Consider the following 20,169-nt stretch of genomic DNA (forward strand, 5'->3'; position numbering starts at 1 on the left):
TGGTAGGTGCTTTGTTCAGAAATACTCAGTGTACAGGAAGTTGGGGGGTGGGGATGAAAAGGGGATAAAGTTCTGGGGCTGGAAGTTAAGCCACAGTTTCCTCTAGAGAGCCAGCGTAGTAGGCAGTGTGCTTGCAATGGTGGTGAATGGCAGGCAATTCTGTGCTAATCTGTTTTGCTCCATCCTTCCCAGTCCCAGTATCATTGTCCTTGACAGAAGACAGACAGAATAATAATTCAGTAGTCCCATCCTCTTTCCATCATCCCCTATTATCCTTAATTATGATATTTTCCACCCTAAGCCTGTGATACTCTTTCTTTGATCTTCCTCTTATCTCTAACATAGCTTAAAAAGCTCTTTTTTTATCACCCACCTCAACTCATCTTGATTTTTAACACTCCTGACCCTATTCTTATGGAATAATGCTAGTTATTATTCTCAGCTACCTATCCTTGCCTTCATTTTCTTTATATGTCTTTAAAAAATAATCCAAGTTGTCCAGTTAGATTCCTGTGTAATCACATCAGTCTCTTTTGAAAATGTTCTTTTTGCTCCCTCATCAGAATTATTTCTCTTTGTGTCTTCAGAATTTCACGGAATATTGGAATTTGAGAGTTAAAAGAAACCGTAGCACCCTTCTCATCCAACCCATACACAAAAAGATTTCATTCTGAAGAGCTTCTTTTTAATGCTGATTTCTGCAATAGAGTTTTAGCCAATGCTATCTTAGGATCCTAGATTTAGAGCCAGGAAAGACTTTTAGAGGTCTACCCTCCTCATTCTACAGATGAGGAAAATAAAGCCCAGGAGTCTATCTGTCCTTTCCCTGAACTTTAGAAAGCTGCTTTCCTAAAATCTAGGGTTTATACTATACTATTCCTGGCTTTCCCCTCCTTTGTAACAAGTTCTAAGGTGGACTAGCCACTGTAATTAAGCAATATAGATTTCTTTCCAGATTTCTCATTATTTCATGATCAGGAGCCAGTTTCTCATTACTGACAGGTCCATAGCAGAAGTTTCCCCTTGTGGCTTCTTCCACTCATTTTTATTCTACCTTTGTTACATTTAAAGAAAACAAAATGGGGGACCTGGGTCCTGGCAGAGGGACCAGTGTTCAAAAGATAAAGGAGGTGGGGCAGCTCGGTGGCACAGTGAATATCAGAGCACTGGCCCTGGAGTCAGGAGGACCTGAGTTTAAATCCTGCCCTAAACACTTAGCAACTAGCTGTGTGACCTTGGGCAAGTCACTTAACCCCAACTGCCTTGCCTTTCCCCCTCCAAAAAAAAAACAAACCCCAAAACCAAAACAAAAAATAAAAGAAGGATGGAAGAGAAGAAGGTAGGAAGATCTTCAGCTGCTGGATAGTGAATAAACCCTTCATAACTTGACCCTTTCCTACCTTTTCAGTCTTTTTACATCTTACTCTGTTCCACATACTCTTCAATCCAATGATCACCATCTCTTTGTTATTCTCCCACGGAGAGGCTTCATCTCCAGTTTTTTCACTGGCTCTCCCCCATGCCTGGAATTCTCTTCCTCCTCTTCTCTACCTTCTGGCTTCCCTGGCTTCTTTCAAGACTCAGTGACAGTGCTGCTTTCCCCAAGGAGCCTTTCCCAGTCATTAATATTCATGTTTCCCCCTGAGATTACTGGCAGTTTGTCCTGTGTGTATCTTGTTGGTGTATAGTTATGTGCATCTTGTCTCGCCCATTAGAATGTGAGTGCCTTGATGTCAGGGACTCTTTCTGCCCTTCTTTGTATCTATAGTGCTTAACCACAATGCCTAGTCCATAGTAGGCGCTTCATAAATGCTTGCTAACTTCACTTGCGAGGTCCTCAATGTGTGTACAGGACTGTATACATGATTAATGAATGCTCTGCTGTTTGGAATTGTACCTGCCATTAGTGTGGAACATGAAAAATTGGAATTGGGCAATAAGTTTATTTGGGGGAAGAGTGATAAAGAAAAAAAGGTACAAACTCAATCCTGAGACATTTCCTCTTTCAGCCTTGTTTCCAGTAGAAGGACAAATGCAGCACCTCAGTCAAGAGCATGGTGGGGGGGATCAGAGGACCCAGTTTTGCATTCCATTCCACCCAGGCTGCTTTCTAATTGTGTGACCTTGGGCAAGTCACTTCATTTCCTCTGGAACTCCACTTCCTCATTTATAAAATGTGTCAGTTGGGCAAGATTCCTTCCAGCTCCAAATTCTATGGCCAAAGGTGTTCCTAATTCATCCAGATTTCAAATGCTTACTTTCCTAAAATCTTTAGTCATTTCAGTGTTAATTTTGGCTTCCTCTTGCTCATGCATTCTATGGAAACAGCTAGCTGGTACAGTGGATAGAGTATTGGACTTGGAGTCAGGAATACCTGGATTCCAATCCTGCCTTGGACATTTGCTAGCTGTGTGACCCTGGGTAAGTCACTTAACTGATGTCTGCCTCGTTTTCCTCAAGTGTAAAATGGGGATAATGATAGTACCTACCTCTCAAAATAGTAGTGAGAAATCAAATGAGATAACATCTACAGTATAAAGCAATCTGCAAACCCTAAAGCATTATATAAGTGCTAGCAATTATTAAATTATTGACAATTTAATTCTTACTAAAATGGTAATGATTTACCTTCATTGCTCTGTAGGGAAGGAAAGCTAGAAGCTGAGTTGAATAAGGTTGGGAGAAGATTCTCTTTTCTTAACTCAGTAAGAACTGATTGCAAAAAAAGACCATTGCCATCCATCGATGCAATGTACATAGTCCTTCAAGTAGAGGAGTCTAGAACCCACAAATTGGGAAACTCCAACTCAGAGACAACCTGGCACATCTGGAATGGGGGAAGGTGGTGAGGTGCTCTCCCAAGCCATTTAATATACGTCCTAATGGCTCTGCTTTTTTTCATTTTCAGACACAGATGTATCCATACAGGTTCCCAGGTACACACAGGATCTCACAGTGCCTGCTTATTCTCTCTGTTACCACTTTCCAGATCCAAAGCAGAGCCCAGGAGGTTGCCTTTCCATTTTGCAAATGGCAAAGATTGGGGGAAGGTGAGGAACAAAGAAGGCTTAGAGGAGGAAGCTTGCTGCTGTACTGAAAGACAGGTGTTTGCAGTGGACAGGAAAAGAAAGCAAAGAAAGAAAAAGCCACTTGGAGAGCAAGGGGGAGAGTTATGGAAATCTAAGGAAGCTGTTCAGATGAAATGACTTTAGAAAGTTCTATGAGCATCTACACACACACACAACTGAAGTTGGTTATTTGTGATCATTGAGTTTAGTATTTTTGAATCCTTCCCTGTTAATTCTCTCTTATCCTACTTCAATATGTTGGATTTGGGACAATATGATATCTTAATATCCCTCCTCCCCATCCACCACTGGTGATTGTCTCATCACCATTGACTTCAACATTACTCCTCCAATGACACACTCCAGCTCTATTTGCCTCCTGCATCGTGCTTTATGAAATCCCCTTCCCATAATTAACAAGCTTCTCTCCCTCCCTCAGTGAGACTGAATCTGTAGCTATTTATTTTTAATACTGATCACATCATCTCTCATACTCCCCTGCTTTACTCACTAGTCTACCATAATTCTCTCCTTTTTTTAACTTTCACTCTTTCTAAATTTGTCACTCAGCCCAGATGTTAGTGACTTTTATCCCCACAGCCCTCCAGATCTTTCTTCTTCAGTATCTGGCCCACAGTCTTCTTTGACACAACTCTTGACTTTATAGTAGCAGACTTCTTACTTTAACCTCTCAGTTCCTTGGTCTACTCAACTCCCATGACATACTCTTCCATTCCACTTAGCTATGTACAGGGATGGTCATTCCCTTCTTCTAACCATAATGCAGTATCATTCAAATTCTGTGATCAAGAATTCTGAAATTCCTTTTTATGGTCACAATCCCTCCTCATTCTTTCTTTCCCTGTGTCTGATGTATCCTGAACTATTCCTCCTCATTGTAACCTCTGATCCTTTTATACTTTCCAAGGCTATCACCAGTAATCTGACTTCACTTTCTTTTCTTTATAATCTTATTCCTTTAGCCAATTCAACTCCACACTGTCTTCTACTCTCAAATCCCTTATTCCCATGTGCTATTTGCCACTTAGGTCATGCCAGACCCCAACTCTGGATTATTCCCATCATCTTCCTCCTCTGACCCTGCTCACATACTATTGAATGGAACTGAAAAAAGCCAAGCAACTATATTGACTGGTTCCAGTACAAATTTATGTTATCTAATTTCTTTCTTCCTTTCTTTCTTTTTTGGTGGGGAAGGCAAGGCAATTGAAGTTAAGTGACTTGCCCAAGGTCACATAGCTAGTGTGTCAAATGTCTGAGGTTGGGTTTGGTTCTTCTGACTTCAGGGCAGGTGCTCTATTCACTGAGCCACCAAGCTGTTATCTAATGTCATCTAATTTCAAACAAACCTTCACTGCAGCAAAGTAAAAGTTTTATTCCTCCCTAATTAATTCTCTGTCCTACTCTTTGAAATGGATATTCCAAACCTTTTCTTCTCTCCTTAAGTCTCCCACACCTCCCCCCATGCTGATTTACACCTGAAGTCTGTCTTGCAGAGATCTATCCTAGGGCAGCTAGGTGGTACAGTGAATAGAGCACTAGCCCTGGAATCAGGAGGACCTGAGCTCAAATCCAGCCTCAGATACTTAACACTTACTAGCTGTGTGACTTTGGGCAAGTCACTTAACCCAAGTTGCCCTGCCTTGCCCCCCTGCAAAAAAAAAAAGAGAGAGAGAGATCAATCTCCTTGGGCTCCTACTCTCCACCTTTTCTTCTCTTATACCTACTTGATGTCCTCTTCCAGTCTTTCCTCCTTTATTCCAGTCTCTGATGAAGAAGTCACCCTTTTGCTTGTCACGGTCATTGTTTTAAAAGTACCCCTAATCCCATCCTCTTTTTGCCTTCTCCAGTGGATTTATTCCCTCAATCATCTCTCTAATCTTCCATCTTTCTCTTGATTCTGGCTCCTTCCCTCATACCTGCAGATGCACTTAAATTTCCCCCATCCATATAAAACCCCCAAAACTTACCTCATTAAACCCTGCCATCCTCTCACGTTATCATCTTTGATTTCTTTCTCCTTCCTCAGTCAAACTCCTAGGAAAAAAATAATAAACCTGTGTACACTCATTGCCTCCATCTTCTCTCCACTTCCCTTTTCTTTTAATCTTACTTCTGACTGTAGGACTCCGAAAGGGAGAGATGATGGGATCAGCAATTAGAGCCAGAAGAAACCTTAGAGGGAATAGAGAGAATACACATATGTTAAACACCTACTGTGTGCCAGGTATTGTGTTAAGTGCTTTACAAATATGATCTCATTTGATGCTCACAACAATGGAATATAGGTGCTATTATAACCCCCATTTTACAGTTGTGAAAACTAAGGCAGAGAGAGGTCAAGTGACTGGCCCAGTGTCACACAGTTAGTGTCTAAAGCAAAATTTGAACTTAGATCTTTCTGACTTTAAGTCCAAAGTTCTATTCATCGAACCATCTAAATGCCATATAGTCCATACTTCCATAGAGGCCATATGAGTACAATCTCCTCATTTTGAATTTGTGGATAACGAGGCCTGGAGACCACAAGTGAGTTGCCTAAGGTCGTAGTTCACAGGCAGTTAGGTGGTATGGCGGACTTGGAGTCAGAAAGACCTGAGTTGGACTCCTACCCTAAACACTTACTTAGCTTTGTATGACTCTGGGCCAGTTACTTCACCTCTTATTGCCTCAGTTTCCTTATGTGTAAAATAGGGAGAATAATAGTGCCCACCTCACACAGTCATTAGGAGGATCCAATGAGATAGCATATCTAAAGCTCTTTGTTAACCTTAAAAGCGCTACAAATGCTACTGAAGTAGGAATAGGGCCTTAAGGGGCAAGACAGAGAGGGAAACTGATTGATGCAGAGCAGTGAGGCTCCTTATCCTAGGGCTAATTGTCCCATTCTCAGCAGTTCCTGTTTCAGCCAATCACAACTGAGCCTTGAGTAGACTGTCTTCTGGAGATGAAAATGGAAAACTTGGCTGATCGGGATTAGGGGAGTGGGAAGCAGATAGCTTTTTTTGGCAGAGGGGATTTGCCTGACATATGCTGATAGTAGCCACTGTGCCAGCAACAGGATCATCAAATGGGTGGGCAGCCTGGGAATACGGCCATTTCATATTTTCAGCCTCCTATTAAATCCCTCCATTAAATCTCTGTTAATTGGACTCTCGGATCACTTTGTTGATTTACCAGAAAGTGGTAGCAGGATCTGATACCTTCACTTGGCTTTTTTCCACTTGACTCTTCATCTGATCAGCTCTTACTTTCTCCATAATAGTTCCTTCTTGGTCCTTTAGTATTTGAAGGTAAAATGAGAAAATCAAGAAAAATGCATCCTTCAACCCTGGTGAGCTTGGGGATAATGGCCAGTTCTTCCTAGACAGCCCTGGGCTGGCCTTGACGACAGAATTCAATGTCTGATTGCAGCCTCCCTTGGCCTGGATGTTCAGAAGGTGATTGCTTTAATATCATAAGCATATAGGTTGCTGAGCTGCACAGAAGGAGACAGAGATAAAAACTAGACCTATGATTTCATTGATATAAGGAGCTCCTCCAGGTGAACCACTTCTTGACCACTGCAAGTGGACACCACCTCTCTAAGAATTTATATTATTGGAGATTAGCCTTGAGCACTGAGAAATTAAGTGATTTACCTAGGGTAAGTCAGCAGGTCAACAAGCAGTGAAGCTGAAAGAATACTAGGCCTGGAGGCAGGAAGACTCATCTTCCCGATGAGTTCAAATCCGACCTCAGACACTTCCTGAATGTGTGACCCTGGGCAAGTCATTTAACCTTGTTTGCCTCAGTTTCCTCCCCTGTAAAGTGAACTGAAGAAGGAGATCACAGGTCATTCCAGTATCTTTGTCCAGAAAACCCCAAATTGGGTTATAAAGAGTTGGATATGACTTAAAATGACACATGTGCCAGGTTAAGCAAAAAGAACAATGGTCCTTTCCCTCAGGAAGCTTATATTCTAATAGAGGAAAACAACAGGTAAAATGGTACTTAAAGGAGTAAGGAAGGAGATTCCTGAACTGAGGCATATTCATTAAGTCCAAGTCTTGGAAGAACTCACCAGTAGTACATAGGAGCAAAGTCAGTATGTATCAGAGATGGAACTTGGACCCAGGCCTTCTTGGTTTCAAGAACAGCTCTTAAACTATGTCTCACCGGGGGGGGAAAAGATAACAAAAACCAAGCAAAATGTGGCTAGCACCCTAATGCCATTTGGCCTATGTGACTTGGATCAGTGACAGAAACAATATTAAAACATGCATCTCTTGAGATGAAGAATACAGATAACCCAACCTCAGAAAGGCTCACTGAGCTCAGCACAGTCAGATACTCTGAAAGAAAAGTCTTTAGACTTCCCTCCCCCCATTCTTCCCCTTCATGAAAGAGCCAGTCTGGTTTTTACTGTATCAGGCTTTTTTCTGCCTTTGGTATCTTCAGCTAGGTAATTTGATGGAGTTGAAGTCCTTGTATGTCTTTGCAAATTCTCACACACATATACACCGAATAATTGTTGAGATTAGTATATGTAGGTCTCCTAGAGGGAAATTTACCCTTGGGGAAAATGAATTCTTATGGGGTCTTCAATTAAGATTTTATTCATCAGCTCCAAGGTCACCTTCATGTAAGGCCTTTTCTCATCTCTCCAGGTGTTTGTGCTTTCCTTTCACATTTTATGTTGTATTTATTTTGTATATATTTACTTAGTAGACAGAGAGTTGGCCTCAGGGCCAGGAAGACTTAGGTTTCCAGTGCTTCTTCTGAATACACACTGACTGTGACCCTGGAAAAATCACTTAACCTCTGCCTTCTCTAGGCAGCTCATTAATAACTAAAAGTTGCAGAGAAGATAATTACCTGATGTGGTAGAGAGACTGTCCTTACTAGAAAGATCTCTGTACCTGCAAAAGTACAGACTTAGTCTCCAGATCTTTATTTATAGTAGCAGATAACATTCATAAGCAGCCAGATGGCACAGTGGATAGAGCTCTAGGCCAGGAGACAGAAAGACCTGAGTTCAAATGGGATCTCAGAAACATACTACCTGTGTCACCCTGGGCAAGTCACTACACCCTGCTTGCCTCAGTTTCCTTATCTGTAAAATGAGTTGGAGAAGGAAATAGCAAATCACTCCAGTATCTTTGCCAAGAAAACCCAAATGGGGTCCCAGAGAGTCAGAAGTAGCTGAAACACAACTGAACAACAATAACATTTATATACCCCTCGAATGTTTACACAGTGCTCTGTATATATTATTTCCTTTTATCTTCATAACAATCCTGTGAGATATGTGCTATTACCATCCCCATTTAACAAGTGAGGAAACTGAGGCAGACACAGGTTAAATGACATGCAGCTAGTCCTACTCAGGTACTCAGGTCTTCCTAGCCTCTAATCTAGTACTGTATCCACTCTACATCAAACTGCCTCCTTATAGTTGCATATGTTGTTATCCTCAATAGAATATAATGTCCTCAAGGTCAGACAATGTTCCATTTTTGTCTTTTTATCCCTAACACTGAACACAGTACTATTAGCACACATAGCACTAATAACTAATATTTCTTTCCCCTCTCCTATATCCTAATCAATTAAGATTTGTTGTTTGATTGACTGGGATAAAGGAGGAGAGTGGGAAGGAAATACTCGTGATTAATATGCCATCCCTGTCATCTAAGGACTTTTTGGAATTTATCCATTATGTATTAAGCCCTGCAATCATTTTGAAACTAAATTCCCATTCATTTGGCAGATCTGTGCCCATTAATCTCTCATAGAAAATTCATGCTTAGACCACTTTGAACTAGAAAGCCAACTGTACTGGTGTATTTGTGTATGTGTGTGTGTTCTTTTTATAGGTATATTTCCTGTTTCCTGTTTGCAGAGCCAAGTATAAAAAAAAAAATAAAAGTTATCACTCTTGCCTCACCTTCTTGTTTCTCTGTCAAATGATTAAACAGAAAATATTCATTGATTATGAGTGATCTTGATTGCAGGGCTGTCAAGCTGCTGGTTGTGAGATCTGCCCTGACACTGGGAAAAGCTTTGACTGCTGTGGACCTCTGGGCCAGAATCCTGTGAGTCTTCATTTTTTTAATCTTCTTTAAAATTGTCAGTTAAAAAACAGTCTTTTCAGTCTTCTTCAGAATTTAAACATGCTGTATTCTCACCATTTGATTGATGAAGGTGGGCTTTGTTTTTTGACTGTCTGGGGCAGAAGAGGCCTCCTTGCTTTATTTGATGTTTTGAGATGGAGCTTCAATTTCCATTTTCAGTCACTGGGTACTAGGAACATGGCTGCCAGGAAGAGTCTTATTTACTCCTACCCCTAAAACTCCTTTCTAGGATCATGCCCTCTCTACAAGGGCTTGGATGAGGTGGGATCCTTATTGGATCCATAATTCCCATAATGGGAATATTTGTGGGGTCCTTTGTCTATAGCAATGGTTCTTAACTTGGGGTCATGAAGTTTTAAAAAAATATATCTTGTAACTGAATTTCGATATGATTGGTTTCCGTTGTAATCCTATATATTATATGTTAAATGTTTATAACTATTATTCTGAAAAGTAGTTCATAGGCTTCATTGTACTGCAAAACTTCTCTACAACATAAAAGAAAGGTTAAGAAACTTTATGGGTTGGTTCCTTCCTAGATAAAAGGACTGGTCAGTTGTCTACCTCCTCACTTTCCAATATCTGTACTTAGTACAAAAAAACTAAAAGGGATAATGTAATTGTAATTGTAAAATTGTAATGTAAATGTAAATGTAAAAAAAAGGGATAGTGTAATTGATAGCTGCAACTTTTTACTTTCTTATTAAAATCTTTCTGAAATACATCTTGTGAGCAATGTTTCATTCTCTTATCAATTTAGGAACGATATTGTTTCCTTAGAGAGAATCTCACATTCTAAGGAAGGTCATGGCCCTGTGGACCATACTTTCTTTGGGGGTTTCTTGACAAAGACACTGGAGGAATTCCTCATTTCCTTCTTCAATGGATTAAGGCAAACAGAGGTTAAGTGACTTGCTCAGGGTCACACAGTTAGTAATTGTATGTGATTGGATTTGAACTTAGGTCTTCCTGACTCTAGGCCCCAAGCTCTATCTACTGAGACACCTAGCTGCCTCTGAGGGAGGGGACAACCTGTAAATAACTAGATACATACAAGATATATATTAACTGGAAGGTAATCTGAGAGGGGAAAGGACTAGCAGCTGGGGATGGGGGAGGAAGGTGAGATTGGAACTGAATCTTAAAGGAATTCAATGAGCATTTTTAATGAGCATTACTTGTCTCTTAAAGGACCCCAGAAAGAGTCTCTATGGTTGACTGACCAGCATGGGGAAATGCTAGTCTAGCCCTTAGTATCATTTTACCTTATTATCAGAAGATTGAGCCTAAGTGAAATGATTGACTGGGCCAACCTTGTGGTACATGTGGCAAAAATAAAGTATTTGCTAAAAGTGAATATAAGCAAGAATTGGAGGATGCATTTCATGTTGTTTTGACATTGACAGGAGAGGAAGAAAGTCAACAGAAAAGGAAACTTTTTACAGCTCAGCTTTTCTTCTGCCTGTTCCCTCCTGGCCATGTCTTTGTGGCTTCATTAAACATTTATTTGGTGAGAAACCTAGATTTTCCTCAGTGTAAGGTGAAGATGAAACAGCCTTGATGCTAATTTTGGAGGCCAGACATTTGGCAGGAAACTTATTTCAAAGTTATTAAAGACTCAGATTTAAGTTATATGAAATCGACTATTGGTTAATAGACTGGTTCTTGTAATGCAATTACACAAAGCATTGGTCCCACTCCTGAAGGTCTGTATTGACTGAGAGCTTAAGAGGAAAGACAGATGGATTGCAGCTTAGAAGAGAATTGAGCTAAACTATAATTAGAAAGTCACATTTTAATAAAAAATCAACAAAGCATTTATTAAGCACCTAGTCCACACCAGCCACTGTGTTACGGGCTAACAATACAAAAGCAAAAATGACAAACCGTGCTTGGTCTCAAAGAGTTCATATTACCTGGAGGATAGACAACATATACGTAAGTAAAGATGAGCAAAATATGTATAGGTAACTTGTGGTGGGGGTGGGGAAAGCCGTGGGGGGATCAAGAAAGACTGCGTGAAGAAGGCAGCGTTTGAGCAGAGAACAGGGCATTCTAAGAGACAGAGGTGAGGAACATAGGAGAAATAACTAAACTGGGGACTGTGAGTGCCTGGAGAGTGCTCTGTCTTATCTAATCCTTTGTGTATCCTTCTGTGTCTCCAACAGTGTGCTGCACACAGGTGGCATTTAATAAATGATTGCTATTGTTAGCATAGTGTTTAGGTGTGTTTTAATTCTTTTAAATCTTGTTCCTTAGCATGTTTTTTTGTGCTTATCCCTTTCACATAAGCCACGTTGAGTCTGAAAAGCAAGCTACCTTGCACTTTTTTCCTTTTCCATATTTGAACTGGGTTATATATTTCCCAGAAGTCCAGTCTGTTGAATAGCCTTGCTTCCGCCAACTGGTCCATTAGATTAGATAGCAAGGGGAAGGAAGATGGCAGAGATGGGGGGAGGAGGTGGGGAACACTAGATGTACGAGGGCAGCGAAATTTAGGATCTCATGCCCCTAAATTTAAAACTCGTAATAGGGGCTTGTTGTAACCAGCTTGGACTGATACCTGAAAGTCCTGTGTTAAATTTTCAGTGTTAGCATTTATAACTTGGAAATTGGCAAACCCTACAGATCAGGACTTGATTTATTCTTTTGTTGGTTGTCTAGATTCAATAAAATGATTGAGAAAATATTAATAATTCAGATTGAAATTAAAAGTGCTTTTCAGAGAGCCAGTAGTTAAACATTTACCAGAATACCTCTAGCTAGATGGGACCTTAGAGGTCATTAATTTCCAAAATCTTGAAAAGGTTTTAAAAAAATGTTTTTGTCTGAGATCACACAGGTAGCAAGTGTTGAAACTGGGATTCAAACCCAGGGCTTCGGGTTCAAAAGCCACAAGTCTTAGAACTTCATAGAAAAGGAAACTGAGGCACAGAGAAGTTTATGATACAAGAAAAAACACCCTTAAGAGATTGAAAGCCTCTGTGACCTGCAATGAATTGTAAATTATGGAAATGAATCATCGTAGTCTGTGAGCGGTGAATACGTAACTCTAAATTATGACATTAGGGGAAAACCAAAATGCCCTTGATACTCAGGGGTTTGTCTCTATAGGTCAGGAATTAGAAAAGGAGAAAGAATCCATTTCAGCCTCTCAGAGATGGGTCAGGAGGTCCTGTCACATGTAGAAGGATTTGACAACATTAAGGCAACCTTTGTTGTTGTTCATTTGTTTCATTCGTATCTGACTATTTGTGACCCCTTTTGGGGTTTTCTTGACAGAGATGCTGGATTGATTTGCCATTTCCTGCTCCCGTTCATTTTACATATGAGGAAACTGAGGTAAACAGGACTAAATGACTTGCTTAGGGTCATGCTGCTAGTAAGTGTCTGAGGCCAGATCTGAACACAAGTCTTCCCGACTCCAGGCTTGTCACTCTGTATGCTGTGCCACTAAAGCAACCCAGCAGTGGCCGATCACCTTTGCCACAACCATGTGGCCAATAAGCTCTGCCCCCTGGCAAATCTCAGGAGCAAAAACACTGCTTTAGCTTGTCTTCCAAAGGTGAAAGTAAAGCAGTCCAACCAACCTCTGGCAAAGGCCAGTGCTCCAGATGTCTACTTGACCTATCTCCTAACAGGGATCTTAGCAATATAAGTTTGTGTGTGTGTGTGTGTGTGTGTGTGTGTGTGTGTGTATGCAGCAGTTTCTAACTACCACTCATTCAGATTTGTCTTTTTACCAAATCCTGTGATTTCTCTGGTATAGGCAACTCCCAAGAAGGAAATTCACTCAGCAATGCAGATCTGAAGTTGTTCTGCTGCTAAGAATATTAGAAAGTTGCCTGGAAACGTAAGAGGTAAAGTGACTTAACCAATGTCACACAGTTGGTATGTGGCAGAGGTACTAGTTGGACCTGAGTCTTCCTGATTCACAGAGTCTTCTATCTACTGTATGGCTCAGTGCTTTTCACTCTTTGAAATAGATGGCATGAAGATTAATATCCTCATTTTGCAGTTAATGTAACCAAGGCTCCATGACTTTCCCAGGTAGACATGAGCTAATTTCAATTAGATAGATAGATGAATGAATGGATGGGTGGATGGTTGGTATTTAAATAGGTAGGTAGGTAGATAGATAATTGGTAGATAAATAATTGATAAGTAGGTAGATAGATAATATGTTGTTGTTTGTCCTTTGTTCTCTAAGAGGATCAGGAAGGTGATGCCATGACTTATATGTGAATTGGACTTAAGTGAGGGAGGGCTGGTACAAAGTCATCAGCCTCACTTTCTCCTCCAGAGGCATGTGGATACAGAGACAAGATATAGGACAAATGGAGATGGCCCCAGATAGATAATAGGTAGGTATATAATAGATAGATAGATGATTGGTAAGTAGGTAGATAGGTGGGCACAATGATAGTGGAGTCAATCCAATCAATACAACTAATGGGGAATGAAGAGATGGCTGGGCTTCTGAGCCCTCTGTGAATAGGAGCTTTGGGGGGAGGGGGCTTTTTTTTTGTCCCACCTTCCATCCCTCTAACCACAAGGACAGAGAAAACTGAGTATTCTGAAGGGTGAATAGCAAAGCTGATGCAGTCTCTAATGATGAGTTTCCTAGTGATTAGCTTTTCCTGGCAGGAGGGGCCATGATGATGCTCAGTCAAAACCAAGTAATGCAGCTGATAAGGAAATGAAAATGTCTTTTAATTAAGAAGTCAGTCATAGAACTCTTCAGGTCCTCTCACTTCTCCTGTTACACTTTATCTCTTTCTTTCATTCCTCATCCTCTTCTTCTCAAGCCATTAGTTTAAGTATTTATACTCAGTTCTCTTCTCTTTTAAATCTTTGCTCTCATTCAAATATCACCAATTCTTGGACTTTCTACCCAGATGACTCCCAAATCCAGATTTCTAACCAAACCTCTCTCTCGAGTTCTAGTAAATATTTCCAATGATCTGTTCACCATCTCCAAGGATATGACTTGTTGGCACCTCAAACTCAGCATATCCTAACTTTTCCATTTCCATCAATGGTGGTGCCATTAGCAGAAAGGGAAAGGCAGGAGGAGGAATTAATTTCAGTATAAGTTGATTTTGGTTTTGGATATGTTGAGTTTGAGATGCTAGTAAGATCTAGAGGATGGAGACCTCAGAGCCATCTTTGATTCCTTTTACTCTCACCTCTAGCATCAAATCAGTTACCAGTTCCTGTTGATTTTTACCTCTTACTTGTCTTTGACTGATATTCTTTTATTCCATCCCTGGTGTTATCACTTTAGTTTAGACCTCCCTTAGTAATTTCTTTTTTTTAATTTTTTATTTTTTTATTAATTTGTTTGTTTCCTTTTAGTTTACAGGATTCAATTCCACAATTCCTTGAGTTTTACATTTTGTCCCCCTCCCTCCCTTCCCCCCCCCCATGGCGGCTTATAGTCAAGTATAGGATCTGTAAATACTTTCACATTGTACATTAGTCAGGTTATAAGGACGGATTGTACCAGCTGGAATGAAAAATGGTAAAGAGAAGGAAAAAGATCAGGTATTTTGCTTCCACCTGGATATAAACTTAGTTCTTTCTAGTTCTTTCTCTGGATGCACATATTTCTCTCCATCATGAGTCTTTTGGGATTGACTTATATCACTGCATTGCTGAGAAGAGTCCGGTCTATCAAAGTTGGTCATCACACATACGTTGTGTCTGTAATTGTGTACAAATTTCTCCTGGTTCTACTCTTCTCATTCAGCATCAGTTCTTTTAAACCTCTCCAGGTAAATATGAAGACCGTCTGCTCCTCGTTTCTTATAGCACAATAGTATTCCATAACATGCAAATACTACAACTTGTTCAGCCATTCCCCAATTGATGGGCACCCCCTTAATTTCTAATTCTTTGCTACCACAAAAAGAGCTGCTATAAACATTTTTGTACATATGGGTCTTTCTCTCATTTCTATGATCTCTTTGGGATATAACCCTAGGAGTGGTATTGCTGGATCATATTTTTCAAAATATGAAAGTATTTATAGCCCTTTGGGCATAATTCCAGATTGCTCTCCAGAAAGGCTGGATCAGTTCACAACTCCACCAGCAATGCATTAGTGTTCGAATTTGCCCACATCCTCTCCAGCATTTGTCATTTTCCTGTTTTGTCATCTTAGCCAATCTGACTGTTGAGATGTGGTACCTCAGAGTTGTTTTGATTTGCATTTCTCTAATCAATAGTGAATTAGAGCATTTCTTCATGTGCTTATAGATAGCTTTAATTTCTTTCTCTGAAAACTGCCTGTTCATATCCTTTGACCATTTATCAATTGGGGAATGACTTCTATTCTTATAAATTTGACTCAGTTCGCTGTATATTTTAGAAATGAGTCCTTTGTCAGAGACATAGGTTGTAAAGATTCCTTCCCAATTTCCCACCTCCCTCTTAATCTTGGTTACATTGGCTTTGTTTGTACAGAAACTTTTCAATTTCATGTAGTAAAAATTATCCATTTTACATTTTATAATGTTCTCTAATTCTTGTTTAGTCATAAAGTCTTTCCCTCTCCCCAAGTCTGATAGGTAAACTATTCCTTGTTTTAGGAGACTGCTTACAGTATCAACCTTTATACCTAGATCATGCACCCATTTAGACTTGATTTTGGTATATGGTGTTAGATAATGGTCTATGCCCAGTTTCTGCCACACTATATTCCAATTTTCCCAGCAGTTTTGGTCAAATAGTGAGTTCTTATCCCAAAAACCAGGGTCTGGAGGTTTATCAAACAATAGATTACTATAGTCATTGACTTCTGAATCTCGTGTGCCTAATCTATTCCATTGATCCACTCTTCTATTCCTCAGCCAGTACCAAGTAGTTTTGATGACTGCTGCTTTATAATACAGATTGAAATCTGGTGTAGCTAGTCCACCTTCCCTAGCATTTCTTTTCATTAATTCCCTTGATATTCTGGACCATTTATTCTTCCAAATGAATTTTGTTACTGTTTTTTCTAGCTCTATAAAGTAGTTTTTTGGTAAATTAATTGGTATGGCACCCTTAGCAATTTCTTGAATTACTTCCCCAGTTTTCTAAATGACCTCCCTCTGATCTTTCCTACACTCTACAGCCATGTTAATATTTCATAGCTCCAATGATATCATTTTCCCTGATCAAAAATCTTCAATGAGTCTCTTTGCAATAAATGTCTAAACTCCATAGTATGTCAATCAAACCAGTTTCCTAAGTCATAGATGAGTTGTGATCTGTATTGTGGAGAGAGTTAGCACATTGGGAGCTACCCTAAACTGATAAAATCACAGATCCTTTGTGTATTTTCAGCATAAAGATCACAGAACTACAGGGACTTCATGACAGCAAATGATCACATATTTAAGCCAGTGGAAACTTTAGTGATCATTTTATCCAGGGAATTATAACCTTTCTGGTATCATGGACCCTTTTGGCAGTCTGGTGAACCCAATGGACCCTTTCCCAAATGATGTTTTTAAATGAATAAAATAAATAGTATTAGAAAGAAAATTATATTGAAACAGAGTTACTAAAAGAAAAAAAAGTTCATGGGCCGCAAGTTAAAAGCCTCTGATCTAATCCAGTGCTCTCGTTTTACCAATGAGGACATGGAGTCATATACATATAAATAGATTCATTCCCAAGGTCATACCAGGGAATAAGTAGCAGAGCCAGGATTTGAATGTTGAGCCTCTGAATCTAAGTCCAGTACCACATTGCCCTGGTTATTCAATGTGGGTACTTCACTGACCTAGATCACAGCCCTCCTAATAAACCATCTTGGTAGGTTGCTGTGGCCAGATAGAGAAATGAATGGATGGATGCCAGTACATAGATGATGAATCTTCTTCATGAGCCTCTCAGAATTTAGACAGGCTGGTGATCAGATAGCAGACTCCCTTTAGTCTATACTCAAATTCTTTCCAAAAATGGTAGGGCTACTTGGGTTTGCATTTGGCAGAGCCTAGCAGTGTCTTCATGCCACGATGAAGCAATAGAATAAATCCTTCAGTGGAGGACAGGTGTTTTATTTAAAATAAAGCTCAGAATTCCAAATTCATGAAGTCTATTCCATGTTCTTTTTTATCTGCACTGTGTATCAATACACACAGAGCTCAGAGCCCTAAACATTTGGCTTGAAGATTGGGGCAAGAGCAACTATAATCAATCGTTCAACAAGCAATTAAGTATCTATGTTAGTCATATGCTAAGCTCTGAGGATACAAAGAAAGAGAAAAGCAGTCCCTGCTGCCAAGGTGCTCGTGGTCTGTTAAGAGAGATGACAGACAGACAGATAAACATTTATATACTTAATATGTTCCAGTTATGCTGCTAAGTGCTTCACAATTATTATCTTATTTGATCCCTACACAACCCTGGGAGGTAGGTACTATTATTATTCTTATTTTATAAATGAGAATTTTATAAATTAAACAGAGGTTAAGTGACTTGCCCAAGGTCACACAACTAGTAACTAAGTGTATGGGGCCAAATTTGAACTTAAGTCTTCCTGATTCCAGTCCAAGCAATAGATAGATAAATAGACAGACAGACAGACAGACAGACAGACAGACAGACAGACAGATAGATAGATAGATAGATAGATAGATAGATATAGATAGACAGAAACAAAAGGAAGAAAGAAAGAAAACAAGAAAGAAAGGCAACTTTAAAGGAAAGGCTTTAGTAGCTGGGAGGACAGGGGTGGCCAGGAAATGCTTTCTGCAGAAGGTGACCCTTGAACAGGATCATGAAGGAAGCTGATTTTTCTAAGGGGTAGAGATTAGGAGGGCATGGAGAACAGCCAGCAAAAAGGCACAGAGATGATAATTTGGTATAATTTAGTGTTGTGACCTGCTTTGTAAACAACTATGACAACAGAATGCTTCCCTTCATTCCAGGAATTGTTGATCCTCTATTCTATACAGCTGAGTGTTGTTTCTGACAAAGTAAACTCTAATAGATATAAGGAAATTGTGGTGAGTTGTATTTTAAAATTATTGGGCATTTTAAAAGATGTATTTCTTTAGCTATTGTTTAGAATATATGTATTTAATTGCAAAAGGATATATTCAGAACCAGATATGGCTACAGTTCTTAATATAATCTATGGGAAAATGTGTTTCTGGAAGATGTAAATGTTCTTTGTCTGACTGTAGTAAACATATTTTTTTTCTCTTGTGTATAAATTCTAAATTTGGTTTTGTACATAAATCACATTGGTCTATAGAGTTTCCCCTCTAATTCCTTTGATTTTTTTTCTTGTAACTTTGTAAATGTATGTTGTAGACTTTGGCTATTTTGGAATGCTCCACATCTATGCCCAAATATGAGAAATTTGATAGTCCAGACCTTGATAAGTATACATTGCTATTCCAAAACTGGTATGAATTGCTTTTACTTAGTAAATGGCAAAGCAAATGAGTATTTCCCTATAATCTCTGCCCCCTAAAATCTTTAACAGCCCCTTTAACGGTAAAACAACATAAAATAGCATGGTTTTTCTAGTATAAATGGTTAGGCTGAAATCTTCGGGATGATTCTGTACCTTGTTTAGAAAGTCCTATAGTATTCTGGAATTAGATGTAGTAAGCACAATGTCATCTACGAAGAAGAGCGCCATTGTCCATATGGAACTTCTCTTTTCTTTGAAATGTACATTGGACTTTCTCTGAGACAGACAAACACTTCTCTGGATTATACGTGTGTGTGTGTGTGTGTGTGTGTGTGTGTGTGTGTGTGTGTGTGTGTGTGTGAGAGAGAGAGAGAGAGAGAGAGAGAGAGAGAGAGAGAGAGAGAGAGACCGAGAGAGAGAGAGCGAGAGAGACAGAGAGACAGAGAGACAGAGAGAGAGACAGAGAGACAGAGACAGACAGAGACAGACAGAGACAGAGAGACAGAGAGAGACAGAGACAGAGAGACAGAGTTTTGTATATTCCTGGGAGCAGTTTTTGTTTACCTAGTCTCTTTTGCGGAGGAAACTGTAAGTGAAGAAACACAAAATTCATATTATGCTCAAATCAGATACATCTTTTAAGTAAACTTGTGTGATCTTGTCATATGCCTGGGATGCATCTTGTTAGGAAGGGATCTTTGTCTGTATACATGCTGTATCCCTGGTAGAATGTAAGCCCCTTGAGGATAGGGATTGCCTCCTTTTTATATTGTATCCCTGACACTTAGCACAACTGGCATCTAGCAGGCATTTAATAAATGTTTGTGGATTAGTGGCAACAAGGTGTATAGAGATCTGGACTTGGAGATAGGAAGACCTGAGTTCAAAATTGGCCTCAGACACTTACTGTGTGACCCTGAGAAAGTCACTTAACTTGTCTGTCTCCATTTTCTCAACTATAGAAAGGGAATAATAATAGAACCTAACTCTCCGGGTTGTCATGAGAAAAATAATTGTAAGCATTTTGCAAACCTTGAAGTGAGTGCGATATAAATGCTAGCCATCACCATCACCATCATCACCATCATCATCATCATCATCATCATCATCATCATCATCATCATCATCATCATCTTCAAGCTATAAACCATAGGAAATTAGCAATCATCATTGACTCAGAGTTGGAAGAATCCCTAGAACCCACCCAAGCAGCCATACCTGAACAAGAATCCTTTCTACAGTGCCCCCACTAAGTGGTCATACAACCTTTGTTTGGAGAGTTCCAACAAGAGGGAATCACTACCTTCTGAGACAACTCATTATTTTTTGGGATTGCTTTGATTATTAGGAAGCTTTGCCCTCCATCAGGCTTTAATCTGCCTCTGTGAAGCTTCCACACATCGATTCTAGTTTTGCCTTCTGGGACACAGGACAGTTCTAATCCTTCTAGTAATCATTTTCTCAACCAATGAGCATTTTCTAAAAGGGCTTACTAACTTTTTTTTTTGGGGGGGGGAGGCAGGTATGGTAATCAGAGTTAAGTGAC

At 39.7% G+C, this 20,169-nt stretch overlaps 1 protein-coding gene across 3 annotated transcripts in view; it reads left to right on the top strand.

The window, feature by feature from the left end:
• The window catches only part of NCALD (neurocalcin delta), a 586,363-nt gene that overhangs the window by 330,193 nt on the left and 236,001 nt on the right, over window positions 1-20,169 (top strand). For all 3 annotated transcript variants that reach the window (XM_069081045.1, XM_069081044.1, XM_069081042.1), the window contains one exon: window positions 9,086-9,166. The gene's annotated coding sequence lies outside the window, so the exon portion shown is untranslated. The remainder of the gene's footprint in view (window positions 1-9,085; window positions 9,167-20,169) is intronic.

The sequence above is a fragment of the Petaurus breviceps genome, unplaced genomic scaffold, assembly GCF_028583685.1.
Source record: "Petaurus breviceps papuanus isolate PSGF00001 unplaced genomic scaffold, PetGlider_PUasm1.0 98, whole genome shotgun sequence".
Lineage (NCBI taxonomy): Eukaryota > Metazoa > Chordata > Mammalia > Diprotodontia > Petauridae > Petaurus > Petaurus breviceps.